Genomic DNA, 14522 nt, shown 5'->3' with positions numbered 1-14522 from the left:
CTAATGATAACGTTAATCTAAGATGGATATAAACGAAGAAAACTTATAATGAGTGTGTGTTAATTAAGATGTACTCAAGTATAATTTGACATAAAGGTGAATTAGTTTGGATACATAAAGAGACATGAGATAAGTGTAAGTGATTGTGTTTATTGCTTAAATGGTCGTTACTCATTCTCATTCTTTATCTCTTTCTTGTGCACAATGCCACTACATTTTATAACACTCTCTTTTGGTGTCATTTTCTTAGACTATCGCAAGATGGTCAGATGTGAGTTTATAATATATTTTTATCCTTCCTTCATATCAATGTGGGGTAATTTTCTGTACTCGTGTGGTTTCATGCTAGACTCATTACCATGCTTCCTATCATCTACAAAAATACAGCAATATAATAGCTATCAGGATCATCCCTTTAGTACATAATAACTCAATTGCCAACAATTAACATGGCTTTATAAAGGGTAGCTCAATTATTGATAGTATCTACTCAGTCTTGTTAGGGAAAGAATTGGCTATCAATACCAATCAAAAATAGATAATGCATAATGGTTCAAGTGTAGATCTAGAAAGGATCCACTAGTTCTTTTTAAGTAGGGTCCTATCTAAGATGGGCTTTGGTCAATAGATATCCTCAAACATTTATGTCTTAAGCTTTGGGGCTGAGTCTAGCCTGGCTGAGTGGTAGGGAAGTTCACTCTTGAATTAACTCTTAAAAGGTCTATTAGATAGGGTTGTCTCCTTGCTCCTATGTTATTTGTTGTTGCTACTCACTACCTCGTCTTGGTTCCTTATTTAGCGCCTCACAAACGCAAATCATTAGTTTGAGATCTTATTTAGCTTGTGATCCTATTGGGGACTCCATTTTTTTACAGGTGGATAATGAGAATGTTAAAAAGGCTCTAACTATTTTTGGATCTTTGTTACAGCTTATGGGTATAGATGTAATCTTCTCAATTCAAACATTACTAGCCTTATTGAGCTTGACAGATGGGGTTGTCATATTGCTACTCACTACCTCGTCTTGGTTCCTTATCTAGTGCCTCACAAACGCAAATCACTCTTGAATTAACTCTTAAAAGGTCTATTAGATAGGGTTGTCTCCTTGCTCCTATGTTATTTGTTGTTGCTACTCACTACCTCGTCTTGGTTCCTTATCTAGCGCCTCACAAACGCAAATCATTAGTTTGAGATCTTATTTAGCTTGTGATCCTATTGGGGACTCCATTTTTTTACAGGTGGATATGAGAATGTTAAAAAGGCTCTAACTATTTTTGGATCTTTGTTACAGCTTATGGGTATAGATGTAATCTTCTCAATTCAAACATTACTAGCCTTATTGAGCTTGATAGATGGGGTTGTCATATTGCTAAGAAAGGGAAAGTGTTTAGGCATTTGGTTTGTCCCATGGGAGTGAATGTATCTAATAAACAACTTATTGATTTGGTGATAGAGAGTATTACACTCAAAGTTTAAAAATGGAGTTTTGTGCTTCTCCCCTTTCACATGCTAGGATTACTATTATAAACTACATCTTGCTCTCCTATGTGTAAATCTATTGTCCTTTTTTTTATTTCAATAAGTGTCATTTGTTAAAGATTCTCTCCCTTGTGAAACCCTTCCTATGGAGGAATATAATACATTAGAAACCCCTACACTGGGCTACTTGGGACACGGTTTGCCAACCTAAAAAGTTTTGGGGAGCTGGGTATATTCAACTTCATGCCAAAGCCAGATTGGTTTATGTATACATAATATTCAGCGTCATGCCAAAGCCAAATTGGCTAAGCCAGAATTATTGGTGTGGATCTTCACATATGGTCTCCAATTTGTTCCTCTAGCAAATATTAGACCTACAAGTTGCTAAAAGATTGAATAATAATTGGTCACCTTGAAGATCTGTTGGGGATGGCCCTCTTCTTGGGTGGAGAGAGGAGGCTCAAATTAAAGTAATGTTCGATGTGGATTTTGTGTGTAACATGCAAAAGCTCTAGGGGTCTTCTTTCAGCCCTAAACACCACTGAGAACATGTTGATGCAAAAATGCAGATAGAAGGGAGAGTAGAGAGAGAGAAATGCTAGAAATTCTGTATATTCATATGGTACAAAAAGATACCTAATCTACAGCCATAGGCTGCCTTGCATAAAAGGTGGTAAACACCAAAATCTATCCTCCTCTAAGGACCCAAAGGACCCACCCCTTATGGGAGTGAATGAATCTACCAATGAGCACTCAATGCCTTATATAGTCTTCTTGAACATTGGAGGAGTTGGCCGACTGTTGTCGGCGGACTAGCCGACAGCAGTCGGCTTGAATTCCATAAAATGCTAGTCGGGCTGCGCCTCTCCAAATGGACTAAAGTGCCTATTGCAGCCGACCTCTTTTGGTATAGCCGACTCCACTTTTCTTGCAGCCAACTGAGCCCTCTAAGTCCTCCAAGTCTTGCTCCTCAAAAGTCCACACTAGCCACTTCGGTATCTTGTGCTCCAAGTCCTAGCTCTAATCCATTCTTGCCCTGACTTTGAACACTGTCTTTGTCTTCATTCCTGAGAAATTAGTCTGGCACTCTCACATCACCCCTTGGAGGATAATCCTTCCTTGGGACCGTTGCCCGAGAATCTATCTGGCTCACAAGACTGCCATCCCCTCTAGCTTTGTGGAACATCACCCCTTGGAGGACAATCCTTCCTTGGGACCATTGCCCGAGAATCTATCTGGCTCACAAGACTGCCATCCCCTCTAGCTTTGTGGAACACCACCAACAAACCTCTTGGGAGCTCTTCCCGATCCTGTGTTCCTTGCCTTGGGCTTCGTATCTGTGTACTTTCATGTACCTTGGACTTGTACACCATCATATGGGACTGAATCATCATTTAGCCTTGCTAAGCCTGATGCTCTAATACCAATGTAACACACGGAAGCTCTGGGGGGTATTCTTTCAACCCTAAACACCACTGAGAACATGTTGATGCAAAAACACAGACAGAAGGGAGAGTAGAGAGAGAGAGAAATGCAAGAAATTCAGTATATTCATATATACCTAATCTATAGCCATAGGCTGCCTTGCATAAAAGGTGGTAAACACCAAAATCTGTCCTACTCTAAGGACCCACCCCTTATGGGAGTGAATGACTCTACCAAATGAGCACTCAATGCCTTATATAGTCTTCTTGAACTTTGGAGGAGCTGGCCGGCCGACTTGGCTTGAATTCCATAAAACGCTGGTCAGCGGGTTGCGCCTCTCCATGGACTGAAGCGCCTGCTGTGCAGTCGACCTCTTTTGGTACAGCCGACTCCACTTTTCTTGCCAGCCGACTGAGCCCTCTAAGTCCTCCAAGTCTTGCTCCTCAAGTCCACACTAGCCACTTTTGTATCTTGTGCTCCAAGTCCTAGCTCTAATGGTCTTTTTTTGGCTACCCCTTCTGGATTAGCCTTGAGAATGTGCATGAGCATGTCATGCACATGACATCCCCCTTTGCTAAACTTGATGAGACGGGATTCCAACTTGTTCCTTGGATGACTGTCATCATCCCAATCTTTTCCCAAAGTCCCTCTGTCATCCATCCATCCCTGGCAACCTTTTTCTCTGAAACTCGGCTCGGTCTCCAAAACCACTTCGACTCTAAATAAAATCTATGCATCTGTTCCCTCCAGTCCCCAATCCATTCTTGCCCTGACTCTGAACACTGTCTTGGTCTTCATTCTTGAGAAATGAGTTTGGCACTCTCACATCACCCCCTTGGAGGATAATCCTCCCTTGGGACCATTGCCCAAGAACCTATCTGGCTCACAGGACTGCCATCCCCTTTGGCTTTGTAGAACGTCACCAACAAACCTCCTGGTGGGAGCTCTTCCTCCCGATTCTGTGTTCCTTGCCTTGGGCTTTGTATCTCTATACTTTCTTGTACCTTGGACCTATACACCATCATATGGGATTGAATTAGCGTTTAGCTTTGCCGAGCTTGATGCTCTGATACCAATGTAACACACGGAAGCTCTGCATTAGGGAAAATCAGGACTCACTTTTGGGCCTTTTAACCTCTTTGAAATTCTAGGAAATATTCCATAAGGACCAATGAGGGTGAGGCTTCCGTTACGGAACTTTTGAGGTTACTTTTTTAGTGGGGAGGCCATAACTTGAGCATAAAAACTCCAAACTTGTCGGAGGTTGGTGCGTTAGAATCCTCTCATCTCAAGATCTTTCCAATGATATGTTACATGATATAGTTTTGAGGTACTATGGATAGAGTTATCCACACGATCCCCCTTTTCGTAATAGAATGATGACTTGGTATTTCTTAGAGGGCCCAAAAATGAGTCCACATTTTCCCTAATGGGGGGTCTTCTTTTAGCCCTAAACACCACTGAGAACATGCTGATGCAAAAACGCAGACAGAAGGGAGAGTAGAGAGTGAGAGAAATGCTGAAAATTCAGTATATTCATATGGTACAAAAAGATACCTAATCTACAGCCATAGGCTGCCTTGCATAAAAGGTGGTAAACACCAAAATCTGTCCTACTCTAAGGACCCTAAGGACCCACCCCTTATGGGAGCGAATGACTCTACCAATGAGCACTCAATGCCTTATATAGTCTTCTTGAACATTGGAGGAGCTGGCCGATTGGCCGACTTGGCTTGAATTCCATAAAACGCTGGTCGGGCTGCTGCGCCTCTCCACGGACTGAAGCGCCTACTACAGCCGACTTCTTTTGGTACAACCGACTCCACTTTTCTTGCAGCCGATTGAGCCCTCTAAGTCCTCCAAGTCTTGCTCCTCAAGTCCACACTAGCCACTTCTGTATCTTGTGCTCCAAGTCCTAGCTCTAATGGTCTTTTTTTGGCTGCCCCTTCTGGATTAGCCCTGAGAATATACATGAGCATGTCATGCACATGACAATGTGTCTTGGAGACAAGAGACTTGGACAAGGATTAGAAGTGGTGCATTGCTGCCCCTCTTCTACAGCCTTAAGATAAATCCATTTGTAACCCTTGCTTTGTATATAACAATCTAGAAATCATCTCTATTTTGAGTGTGTAGCATGATTAGAAATTGGATTAATTATTCAATTGTGTGTGAAAAAACTTACAAATTAATTAACTAGTGGTTACCTAGAGTCTCTAAATTAATTACCTAGTGGTTACCTAGAGTCTCTAAATCAAGCCAAAAGGAAAAACAATTCGTGAAAGAGCTAATCATGGATTAAGCTCTTAATAATTTTTTTCCACAACTTATTAAGGGCTACGTTAATCCAATAGATTAAGCCCTTAATCACTTTTTTCTACACACATTTCATTTAATGACTAGATGCCTAGTGGTTTGGGTAGAATACACATTTGGTGTCCTTATGCCGTGTAAGAGGGAGTGTTAACTTGTTATTCCCTCTTACCTTTTATGGGAAAACCTTATCCTCTTGTAGGAATATATGTTGTGTAAGAGGGTGTAAGACAGAGTGATGGGGAAACCATATCCTTTATAAACTTGCATTTCAAAAACCAACATGAAAACTGAAACCACATGTACTCAAAATCGTTGTAGAAAAAACTAGGCATGTAAAAAAAACATAGTTCTTTTTAGTGGTAATTTAGTTTTTCACATGTTGACTATCTAACAATTTTTCATGTTAATGTGCCTAGTTATTCATGCCGTGAAAAACCACGCCCAAAAAAACTTTTTCACGTTGACTTAGTTTTTCATGTTGACCAACTTTTTGTTGTTTAAGGAGGTTGATAATAGCAATTAACATTAATCATAATAACACTACAAATAATAGAAAATAGAGATGCATGATTCCATTAGTTCGATGCCTCTTAAATAGGCTCTAGGTACATGAGATTAAGTACTAATCTTGTTCCATAATCCCCTCCTACATTAACTCCTTGATTATCTCCACCTCTTGTCTCCAAGAATATCTCCAATGAAGGTGGATGTAGACATGTTTATTATGGTTGCTTTATGACCTTGTTACAAGAGTGAAAAGGGCCAATACTAATACCTTAATGACCTTTGAGTTTGAGCTCTACCAAGGGGAAGTTTATGTGTTCATGTGATGGATCATATCCAACACTTTTTAAAGTTTCGACCAAAAAAATTTCGCAAAATTGACTAAGTTATTCACACCATGAAAAATTGGGCCCAAAAAACAATTTCATTTTTCTAAAAACTCAATTTTTACATTTAAAAAATAAAAATAGAAAATTATACAAAATGATTTTTTCACATGTATGAAAATCAATCTTTCACATCCGTAAAAATGATAAATGCAAGGGGATGACAATATACCAACCCTTGAGGTCCATGTCTCAAGTACAGATTCTAGCCACTTCTATTGTGCATTGGGCCCACTTTATGCATCCGATTATGCCATCAAGTTTTAATTGGTAACTCCGATTCCCCCAATGATTGTTGGTCCTCTACATAGTACAACCCTGAGTCCTAAACTGTTGTAAATGCTAGCACAGTCAATATCCAATAATACTCCCTAGATGCCCAAACCTTAGCCATACTATGCATAACCTAGGAAGGGTTGCACAAGGCATTAATGGTACTCTAAATCACAAAAGAGTTGCACATGGCCCAAGCAAATCATCTCGACTCATGGTCTTAGAGATTTCCAAGCTAATGGTGGGGAAATATGATGGAACCATTGACACTGTTCAATCTATGCAAGATATGTGGAACTTTTGGAAATTTGAATTACCCTACCAAACAATTGGTAAATGCATCGGCTCTATGCTTAGTGCACAAAGTGTAATGTGGCAAGACTAAGGTCCAAAAATATGTAAATAATGGGCCATGGGCAAGGTTACTATAAATAGGGCCTTGGGTTCATTGTAGGAACCTTTTGTCAATTTTTATATCTTGGACATTACATATACCTTGGCTCCTTTCTTGGAGATGGCCTTCCATGGTCTAAGGCTCATGGCTAGCTTGATAGACATCCTCATGGATGAGAGGTTAAATCACTTAGGCCTATGCACATATCTTCCTTTGCTACATGTGTATATGGATTTACTCTACTGTCTCTGATAATTCCATAAATTTCTCATGTTTCTTGAATCTTGGTCATATGTTCATGAATCTTGGTTTTAATTCATTTCAATTGGTATCAGAGCTTTGATTTTGATTTTGGGGAGCTTTCTTATGCATTTGGGTAAGAAATTTGCAAGTAAATAGCAATTTACATGTGATTTTGATAATTTTCTTGATTTTTGCATGTTATTTTGTCTGTATTTTCTTGGATTTTCTTGATGTTGATGGGGAAGAGGGTGGATATGGAAAATTTTACCTCAATTGATCAAGTTCTAAGGGTGTTGTGTATGGGTTTTGGACCAAATTTTAAATTTTGGGATCAAATTTGGGACTGGGACCAAAATTGGAGAAAACTTTTTGCTAATCTTGATTAGTTTCTTAATCCAAAATGTTTCTCTTTCCTTCACTCTTTTTCTTGATATTTGATGGCCATGGAACCCTTTGCATAAGCCAAAATCCTTCCCATCTCTTCTCCCATTGTATTAGCCATCTTGTGAGCTTGAAGGAGAACCTTTTCTTGGCCATAAAAGTCACGTTTTTTTTTTGCCCGTGAGGCTGCTGGCGGCCGCGCGCTTACGTGAGAGCTTGGAGGTCAAAAATATCACACCATTACAATGATTACAATGTTGGCAGACTTTTACAAAGTGTAAGCAAGCTTTTCTTTTCATCATTAATGCTTTTAATTTCTCCCCATTTTGCATATCTTGGAATCCACGAGAAATTAGGGTTTCAATCCATTTAATCCAAAAATTACTATCATAATCTACTTTCTCATGCTTTCCTCTCCCCATACATATGCTTGATGTTGGATATCAACTTGCATTTAGGGTTTCTTTGCCTCTTTGAGTGATTTGGGGCTTTCTTGAAAATTAGGGTTTCCTTCCAAATCTTTTGTGATCCAGGGGGATAATTCTCTTTTCCTATCACTATTCTACCCTCTCATATCAATGATTTATAACAATGATCATAATTTTTAGGGTTTTGGAAAGAAACAAGGTTTAGGGTAGATTCTTGCATATCATGGGATTCTCATCCTTTCCATGCATATAGCTTGCATTCCCTTGATCCATTACTTGTTCTCTATAATTTCCATATAATTCTCCAATGAGTTTTTCCTTATACATGTAAATGGGATCAACATTTGGACTGAGCTAGAGAAGAGTATGCAACTTTTGATGCCTCTTGCATTGTTCATGCATTGGTAAGGGCATTGTTTTTCTTCTCTTTGGATTGGTTGACTATTGCAAGCTTTGGAGAAAAGGATTTTGATGAAGAAGGAGCTAAATTTAGACTCAAATTGGGCCCTTTACACATTCCCTCTCTACAAAAATGGGCTCATGGTAAAATTTTTGTAAATCAAAATGTGCATTTATGGTTATAATGAAGTGGAATATCTTAGACACTTGGTGGGAGAGAAAGGCATTAGGGCTGACCCAAAGAAAGTAGCATGCATCAAGGAATGGCCAACCCCTAACAATACAACACAATTGAGAGGATTTTTGGGATTGTCTTCTTTCTATAAAAGACATGGAGCATTATGCAACTATTGTGGCACCTCTAATTGATTTACTCAAGAGGGAAGATTTCTTTTGGGATGCTAAATTGCCGATAAGAGCTTTAATGATCTCAAAACCTTGCTCACATTAGCTCCTATTCTTGTTTGTACCAATTTCTCAAAGACATTTTATGTGAGAGCAGATGCAAGTGGAAAAGGTCTTGGGGTAGTTTTATATTAAGAGCATGGTGTCATTGTATTTGAGAGTAGAAAGCTTTCCGAGAAGGAGATGGGGTTGCATGTTTATGAGCAAGAAATGTTGGCCATGCTTCATGCAATCAAGAAATGGCATCACTATCTTTATGGTGCACATTTCAAGGTGGGAAGTGATCATAGGGTGTCAAGGATAAGGTGTACTTGGTTCCTACCTCATCTTAAATTTCCAAGGTGATATATGAGATGCATTCTTCACCACTTTTTGGGTCATCTTAGTGTGCTTAAAACTTTTGACAAAGTGAGCAAGAGCTTCTATTGGAAAGGCATGTGGAGAGATGTCAAGAAGTTTGTGTTGGAATGTGTGTCTTGCCAAAAGAATACGGATATACATCAACTTCCAAGTGGATTGCTTCATCCTTTGCCAATTTCGAATGGAAAATTAACTCACATTTCTATGGACTTCATTACGGGTCTACTAAAGATAAAGCATGGATGGGATCAAATATTTGTGGATAGACTCACAAAATCATCCCATTTCATTTCTTCAAAGATTACTTATGGGGCTTCTCACATTGCCAAGTAATTCATGGAACATCTATTCAAGATACATGGCTTGCCCCACTTAACATAGTTTGTGATAGGGATACCAAGTTCATGGGTACTTTTTGGAGGACATTATATGAGATATTGGGAACCCAAATCACTCCATCTACAACCTATCACCCTCAAACGGATGGGCAAATGGAGTGCCAAAACAAATGGCTTGAAGTGTATTTGAGACATTATTGTCATGATATGCAAACACCTTGGGATGAGTGGCTTTATCTTGCTGAATTTTGTCACAATTCAAGCAAGCACTTGAGTATAGGCATGTCACATTTTGAGGCTCTCTATGGGTATCAAGTAAATGTCTCATCTATTTCCTTTCATGAGGACAACTTCTTCAACTTTGCAAGGACAATATGAAGAAGGCTCAAAATGTCATGAAGGCAAGTGCGGATAAGCATAGACAAAAGATGGAGTTTGAAGAAGGTGACTATGTGCTATTGAAGCTTCCTAAGAGCCTTCATAACCTCCTCAAGGGATCTTCCAATCCAAAATTGGCTCATAGATATTATGGCCCATACATGGTAGTCAAGAAGGTGGGTGACTTGGCTTACAAGCTTGATTTTCCTTCTTCTACAAGAATTCACGATGTGTTTCATGTGTCCAATCTTAAGAGATTTGTGGGCACTATTCCACAAGAAATTGAAGAGCTACCACCCATGGATGAAGAAGGGGAGATTATATATGATCCGGAAAGGATTGTGGATAACAGGATAAGGGAGTTGATGAATAGGAACATTGAAGCATTCCTTGTCAAGTGGAAGCAATTACCCATGGATGAGGCTACTTGGAAATCTTTGGAGTATGTGCAACAACATGGCCTACTTGAGGAAGATGTTGCTTGACCAAGTGGCATAATTTGCATGGAGAAAATGGGCAATACTTTGGAGAGCATGCATGTTGTAATTTCTGGACAGTTTTGGTTAAGTCCATTTTTGGGGTCGATGCTCTACCCTAACAAGCTTCATTAGCTATCGCAATGGAAGGATATGATGATGCGGGACATGATTAGCTAAGTGTATGCATCATTTGCAGCCTATCCATGGAGTTTTCATGAAGAATTTTTAAAGGGATTTCATCTACAACAAGGGCTGCCCATAACAGTCCCACACATATGCATTGAAGATGAAGACTTGTGGACTTTCTTACATTTGGAGAGCATATTTGGGCCTTCATCACTTCCCATTGAGTTCGTTTGAGGCTATGATGACTTGTAGATATATTATATGATTTTGAAGACAAAATCTTTGGGAAGGGATGGTTGTAATGTGGCAAGACTAAGGTCTGAAAATATGTAAAGAATGGCAAGGCTACTATAAATAGGGCCTTGGGTTCATTGTAGGAAATTTTCATATCTTGGACATTACATGTACCTTGGCTCCTTTCTTGGAGATGGACTTCCATGGTCTAGGGCTCATGGGCTAGCTTGATAGCTATCCTCATGTGAGAGGTTAAATCACTTAGGCCTATGCACATATCTTCCTTTGCTACATGTGTATATGGATTTACTCTACTTTCTTAATAATTCCATAAATTTCTCATGTTTCTTGAATCTTGGTCATATGTTCATGAATCTTGGTTTAATACATTTCACAAGGCCATGCGATGGTTTATCATTTGAGGCCATGGATTAAGGAAAACTTAAGAATACTAAAAAAAACCTTCATGTATGGATACTTGAAGAAAGGCCTTAGGTGGAAAATGCAACCATAAAACTCTACATGATAGAGTAAAAACTAAAGAAAACTATAAGGGATTACATTTTTCACTTGAAAACCTTTAACTCATGAAACAAGGATAGGGAGAAAATCAATTACACACAAATGAAGCGATGTTTCCTCATTAAAGAGAAAAACACTTTGCATAACTTAATCATAGTCTCAAATCTACACTCTTTTGATCAATATTGTAAAAAGAAGAAAACCATGAAAACATGATGGATGATATTTGGAAAGCAATCCCAAAAAGGGGATGGACTCAACCAAACACCACCACTAAAACCCCTTCAACTTGTGGACCAAATGTGATGTTAGCACTACCACCCAAACTCACATTATCCATACCTCAAGAGCTACTATATCTATATTCTAGTTATTGTTAAATTCTTGGTCACGATGGTTGGCCATTTTGGGACTAATAGTTGCTCCAATAATATTCTACATCAAAGAGTAAACACAAACACACTAAAAGGATGTATGTGATTAAGATATGAAACAACAATGTCCAAATCTACAACTTGGATGGGTGTCTATAACATTCTGTTCAAGTCAAGAGCTTACCTTAGCCTTGTCGAATCATGTGTCCTTAGTCCTTGCCTTTGAGCTACAATTACAACTTACTGATATGGATATGGTAGCTCATCCATCTTGTGTCCTTGCTATGTTGTCACACTAGAATACTCCTTTACCAATGGGGTGAATGTAGATCTCTCTATGATGCCTAGATGGAGGTAAAGAGAGATAGCCTTTGTGATGGTTCTCTCTTATAAAAGGTGGGGGAAGAAGAAGAAGCTAATGTAAGAGAAAAACCTACAAACAACCTATCTAGCATACAGCCATCAAAAGCAAGAAAGAACATAGAATAAGGGGAGCTCACAAGTATTCTATTGCAAGGGGAATGATTGTTATTGTTAGTGTAAAAAATGACTTATATACAACTGACTAGTTTTCACACTTGGCTGACCAAACCTAAAAATAATCCGGCCTCAATTACTAGTCTTAAGTAAGTATGTATACAAAGTCCTTAGACTTTTCCTATTGGACATTAAGCTCAAGGTAAGGCCACTTTATCATATTCCAATGCTATCTATTGTTACTATAGGAGGCAGGTTAAAGCATCAAAGCTCACTTAAGTCAAATCAAAAGATGTTTGATTGGGTGTAGTAGACGAGATACACTACAAGAGAATGGGAGGTCTAGCAGTGAAACTTAACCGCACACTTAAGAGAGAGAAGGGAGTGAGAGAAGTGGTTATCATCTCATGGTATAAACATGGTTATACACGCTTACAAAACTACATGTATAACCACAAAAACTAGAATGTGGTTGGCATCTCATGGTACAAATGTGGCTATACACACTTATAAAACTACATGTATAACCATGAAAACTAGAATTGGATGTCGTTGGTGTACAGCAACTCCCTTTACTCTAGATACAACCACTCCTTTTCTTAATTCTTGATGAATTCTCGCCTTATTCCTTCCATATTTGAGCGAGTAAGATGGCAAAGCACCTTACAGTAGGTCGGGAGGGTGAAACCACGTTAACCTATGTAATGGTTAATATAGCCCCCTTTCTAATGGTAATTGCAGCCTTGCATGACCGCCAAATCAGTGGGTGGTGAAGCTACTGCCAAGGAGGAAACTGTGGATGGTCCAAGATACCCAATGAAGGTGGTATGCAAGGTTAAGTGATATGGTTTGGGACCGATCCGCACAACCAGATGCAAGGCAAGGCATATTGGTGAAAGCTTTGGATAGCCCAAGGGATAGGATACTTGTTGAGGCGGTAGGCTACTTGTTGAGATGGCATGAAAGGTAGATGTGAAGTAGAATTTTGTTGTGCACGAGGCCTCCATCTGTTGTGAAAATGGCTTGGGCCATTCAAATTCAGGCGATTGTGGTATAAAAGTGACTCGCACCCTGTGATTGGAAGAATGAGTTAAATATGTTAAATATTGGCTTGATGCATGATGTTGTCAAAGGGTTTCCTCTAGAACCCAATATTTAACAAATCTTAAAAAGTGACCAATCTATGTTCATGGAAGTATTTGACCATGCCATAAAGACCTATTTACTGGCAAAAGTTGGGGCCTTCATATTGAGGTTGAAGATTAGCCACTCTTTGCTTGTCCCCATTGGTTCCATGGCACCTCTTCAAGGATGAGGAGGTGGATGATGAGTTGGAAGAATTGACATCATGTGGCTACTATAGTGGGGTGGGGGATCTTGGTGTAGGAGAGGTCATTAAATTTTCTCATTTGGAGTTGTATCTCTATGGTGGGGAGTGATGTGGGCCCATCAATATATGGGAAATTATAGATGGGTGGAGCCCTTTGCACCATGACTACCTTCTTTTGATTTGCATGTACCTAGGGTTCTACCTTCTCGGGGTGTGGCAATGCCTTTTCACAACATTTGGTGATGATAACTGAGGAGATAGGCCATGCGCCACTTGGGCTGTGGGTAGTCCCTCGGATCAACAAAGTGCTAGCCTTCTATGGTGTTGGTTGATTTTCCACTGGGAAAATAGGTGATCCATGTGTTGATTTTGAAGGGTGTATCAAGCTGGTGATGGAAGTTTCCTTGTAATGTGAGATCCCACACATTAGGAGGGTATGCGTTGTGTGGTGGGCTGGGTGATGGCATGTATAACACCAACCAACAGACACACAAGAAGAATATGTAAGAGGATCAAAACTTGGGGATACTAGGATCCTAGCTCAGACTCTATCCCTTGTCCTCTGGCTGACACAAATGGTCACCACTACACCTTCAATCCACCTGGGCTGTTACTTCCAACTGTCCTCCATGGTCAAACCAAACCTCCAAGACTTTAGATCATTAATCCAAAATCTTTAGCTGACAAGAAGCTAGCCTAAATCTCTCCCGACTACCCCAGATAGATCAGATGTTGACTGTTACTGAAAACAGACACTAGCTGATGACCCCATGACAAAAACTATCTACCAATATCAAAACACTTTAAAAACTTGCTTCAGAACTCCATAGCACTCGTTAGCATCCTTCTACTGACTAGAATTCACTTCAACTTATAAATGACCAAAAACTGCCTCCAAAATCCTCTTTATGTTTCCAGTCCAAAGTGAGTCTTCTTGTATCTTCTTCAATCCTCTTGCATTATCTAACCCTATAGCTACTACCCCGGAGGCTTACCAAACTCTTGGCGAACACCCTTCTAATCCCATGTTGACAAAAAAATTGATAAAAAATGACCTCAAATGACTGACGTAGAATTTAACCCTAATATTTGTCCTCCTTGCTCCCTTATTGTCCTCCTGATCCAGTTGGCATCAATCTCTCAACCCGAGAACCACTCTATGCATCCCCTTATGCTTTGCTAAACCTTTAGCTCTGACAGTGATCTCACTGGTCTGAACTATTATCAATTCTTCTCTTGGAGACAGAACCAACCGACACTAAATCCCCATC

The sequence above is a fragment of the Cibotium barometz genome, chromosome 23 (genome assembly GCF_041138505.1).
Source record: "Cibotium barometz isolate CiBa-2024 chromosome 23, ASM4113850v1, whole genome shotgun sequence".
NCBI lineage: Eukaryota > Viridiplantae > Streptophyta > Polypodiopsida > Cyatheales > Cibotiaceae > Cibotium > Cibotium barometz.
The sequence above is the reverse complement of the archived record's forward strand: the minus strand, read 5'-3'. Positions refer to the sequence as shown.